Source organism: Halichoeres trimaculatus, unplaced genomic scaffold, assembly GCF_033239565.1.
Source record: "Halichoeres trimaculatus isolate MK-OKI-2021-1 unplaced genomic scaffold, fHalTri1.1 fHalTri1_scaffold_21, whole genome shotgun sequence".
NCBI classification, from domain to species: domain Eukaryota; kingdom Metazoa; phylum Chordata; class Actinopteri; order Labriformes; family Labridae; genus Halichoeres; species Halichoeres trimaculatus.
Window position 1 is genome coordinate 8,650,250 of NW_027437199.1, and position 4,243 is coordinate 8,654,492.

The following is a 4,243-nucleotide window of genomic DNA, read 5'->3' on the forward strand; positions in this document are numbered from 1 at the left end:
TAAATTTTATTTTTGTCTCTATTTTTCTAACATGTTATCTTTTATTTCTGTGATTTCTCTACATTATAATCCAGTTTTCTCAAATGTGTTAAAATTTTGTTGTAAATAATGATAAAATGGGAAAAATACTTTGGTTGTATGTCATCATTTTTGTCTCTTTTTCGTTCAGTTACTCATGTACTAGATAAAATTCACTTAACAATAATTAAACCAGTAAAGTGTCATGGATGGCATTCACCTGTGATGTAAAATTACCACATGGGGCCAGTTGCTCAAGAACTTAATCTAGAACAAAATGATCCGGATTTGGAAATCCAGTTTTAGCTATCCAGGATCAGGTAATCCGTCTCAATTTTTTTTTTGCCGTTTTTCCAAAGCAACATTGGATTTGATCACCCTGATCCGGATACAAAGTTTTCAAGATCACCAAATCTGAATTACCAGTGCTCAAAATGGGGCAACATATTATAATGTGGGCTACCAGCTCTGTAAAGAACAACAGGTAGAGGAGCCAACATGAAGACATTGTAGCAAGGTGTTTTTTTTCTATTTTGAGAAAGAAAAAACTAAAACAAAAAAAAAACATAAATATCCACTTCCATTTTTAAATTATTTTATGAACCCTAATCTGAGCCACAACAAATTAATAACAAATATATATATATATATAAAAAATACAAAGTGAAAATTTTGAAAACATCTGAAATGTTGAAAAAAGAAGCTAGATGTCCAATAGCTATCAAAAAATAAATAAAAAATTTAAAAAAGTTCAGTTTTTTTTTTAAATCTATGAAGAAGAGTCCAGCATTTTTAACCTCTGCTTTTAGAAGGTGGATCTGAAGTTTTTCTCTGGTTTGCTACAGTTTGGTCGCTTGATTTGTTTTCCAGGAGTATCTGTGCTTCTGCTCTTTCAGTTTCTCTTTGTTTTTACTTTACTGTACAGAAAGGCTTCATTGGTAACTACCTTTATCTAGTTTATTATTGCAATGGTTAAACAAGTCAAGTGCAAAATACAAACCAAAGTATCGGCACTAAATTGTACAAATGTTGTATCCTTTGACCAATTTTAAAGTTTTACTACATTTTCTTCCTGAAATCCACCTTGAAATCCTACCCCCTGTTGGGATCAGAATAATACTGTTTTTGGGGATAAAAGTGATCTAAATCCTACAGAAAAGTTTCAAACAACACAAACTGAAGGTTTGATCCCGATTAAAACTAGGAAATCCTTTTTTCCCTTTTGAACAACCCATAATCAGATTTTAATCCAATCTGATAACCAAAATACAACTGAATTACCTTTGAACAACTGGCCCATGAATATAAATGTAAGTAGAGAAAAGCTCTTAATTGGGTTTCTACCCATTTTTTGCCAAGTGTTTATCGAAATTTAGTCATTGACAAGAAAACAACATGGGCAGCACAACTGCTTCCCTAAAATGAGGCCAAACCATTCACGAAAAGAATGTGATACAGTTCCCGAAGTCTTTCTGGGACTTTGCCCATCTTTTTAAGGGATCAGCCTTTCTGGTTCTGTGTATACATGGTTTCTGGTGTTTCTAGTTTTTAATTCTAGTTTTGCACTATCTTAAAGAGCTCCCCCTGGCAACCGCTTGCTATATAAGTCAACACTCTATAAGAGATGGAGCATTGGTCACACTCTAAATATTGCAATGCTTATCAAAGTGATTGGCAGCACTGCTGACAATTATCACTATGATTATTTTGTTAAAGGGTATGTGAGGACTATCTGGAAAAGCTAGTGTTTTTCCAGGATAAAGACTCCATTTACCACAAGTACTGTATCTGTAACAGCTGCACCATGTACAGGGTCTACATGTGAGTGCAAAAATTAAGGCCTAACCTCCCTCCCATGTGTTTTCCTTCATGTTTAAGTGTTTCACGCCTGTCAGGAACCAGAGGGTGTCACTGTAGTCCATCTCAAAAACTCCAGCTGCTTCTTTTCTCCTCTCCTGTGTGGCATGACCTCATGGCTAAATCGCCTCTGTGATGTGCAGTCAGGCCGTCCAGGGTAATACCAAATGGTTTTGTGCTCTTTGTAGCTGACCCACGTGGTACCCCTCTAAGCCTAGTATTTACTGCTGGAGCCCACTCCAGGTTATAAATGGGCTAACTGATCTATGGGTGTCTGTTACCAAGAAAGGCCACATACTTTGAACAGAATGACCAAAACAGTCGTTGAAAGAAATGGTATGTTCTTGATTAGAGGTTTAATACTGCAGGATGTATGTTGGCCCACAGTGCAGATATTTTGTATGGAGTTTCTTACTTCTTTCATGTGAGTTGTCCTTGTCCTGGAAATTCTAGACAACCATGCAAGCTGCATTCCCATGCACTGACAGCATCCTTTGCTCAAAAATAGGCCCTATGTTTTGTCTTGGCTATTCTTTTTGGGTTGTCTAGGAATTGAGTGTTGACACCATTAACCTGCTCAAGTGGTTGTGATTTTTGAAGAGTATCTGCAGGAGCCTTTCAGTCCACATCTAAAGAAGTATGAGCTTTGTTCCTGCCAAATTCAGGAGCTCTAAATCTCTCTTTAATTGTAACAGACCACAAACAACTTTTCACTGAGGGCTGCTAAAAAGCTTGAAGAAACAATGCTTAACGGTGATGTCTAAACAAAGACGCCACATCCGAAACACAATTAACACTGAAACCCTCTTTTCATGTCAGATACACATGTCAAATGTCAAGGTTTATAACAGCTTTCTAAGTATAGTCCGTATAACCAGCACCCAGGCATCTCCCCAGTATTTATTTGCCAGGTTGGAAAGCCGGCTGTTCTTGGACAGCATTCCCCTCGGATTAAGTTGATATCTGGCAACTGGCATCAAGTCCTTGCATGTCATTTCAAACCTTTGTTTTATGATAAATCCACAGTTTCCTTGAATATGTTATTTATCATCTGTGATTGTCTCAGAGCATTACGTCAACCATGCACCTGTGGCAATGAGGACACATCTCCGAGTTCCAGTCCCTTCCTTCCTATTTCTGTAGTGCATCAAGGATACTCACCTCTGATGCCCCAGTCATCCCTGCCAGAAAGGGAAGTCTGATGGTGTGATGTCATGTGAAGTCTTGAAAAAACTGGCCCGAAATTACATGAAAAGCAGGATACCATGGTCAAGTTTGAATGGTAATTATGAAACAATATACAATCCACTGGTTAGCATAGCTTAGCTCAAAGTGTAAGGCAAGCTGCTCGCTGGATATGACAACCCATGGTAAAAGTGCTCCTTCCGGCACCTTTGCTGCACTCTAATAAAATATGTTTTATCTTATCTGTAAACTCTATGCAAAAACAGAAATCTTGCACTTTTATAAAATAATTGGGAAAACAAGGCTACATCTTTTAAGAGAACTTTGAAGTTTTGGACTTCAGAGGTACAAAGACTAAGGGAGGCAACTAGCCTAGCTTGTGTTTTGTATCATTTTTTGTTTTGTTTTGTTTTGATAAAGAGCTTTAGTAGGAATGGTCTGTGCATCTTGCTACCCTGTGTAGCAGAAGGTAAAACAAGCCCTTGATTAGCTTGACTTATGGAAGGCAGCTAGCCAAGCTATGAATCCCTCAACAAAATTGAAAATTTGACTGATGAATCCTAGAACCTGTGCATATTAAAAGGCATATTAAAGTAGTAGGTAATTTGCTTAACTTGAAGTGGCAGTCCCAACCTTACACTACATTCAACAAGCTATATCAAATGAGATATACAAGCTGTATGAAGAATTTTGGAGGCTTTCTTCAAAGAGCTCCTGAAGCGCTGGTGGGCACATTTTGTCACTTTTGGCAAGGGCATAGCTTTCTGTTCACTTTTGTTCACAGTTTTAGCTCAACTATGTTTGGCTAACCAGTTGCTCAAAGGTTCGAAACACTTCTTTTATTCTAGTGAACTGTAATTATATACCCTAACAGGACAGTCCCGGGATTTAGGAGTGTTAATGCAAAATTTGGGCACTGCAGAACTCTAAATTGATAAATGGAAATGACTACTGCAGCCAAAGCCCAGTGAATAAAGCAATGACGTTTTCATATGAGGAAGCATAAAAAGTATTTGCTTGAATTATTCTAGCAATCTACCAATCTGCCATCGGGTAGATAGTGATGCAACAGGGGGTCCAGGACAGAGTTGCACTGTCCACTACAGAGAGGAGGAGTGTGCCACCTCTCTATATAAGGCCTGAAAGCCTGTCCCCCCTTGATCTGTCACTGGTCCTCCTCTCT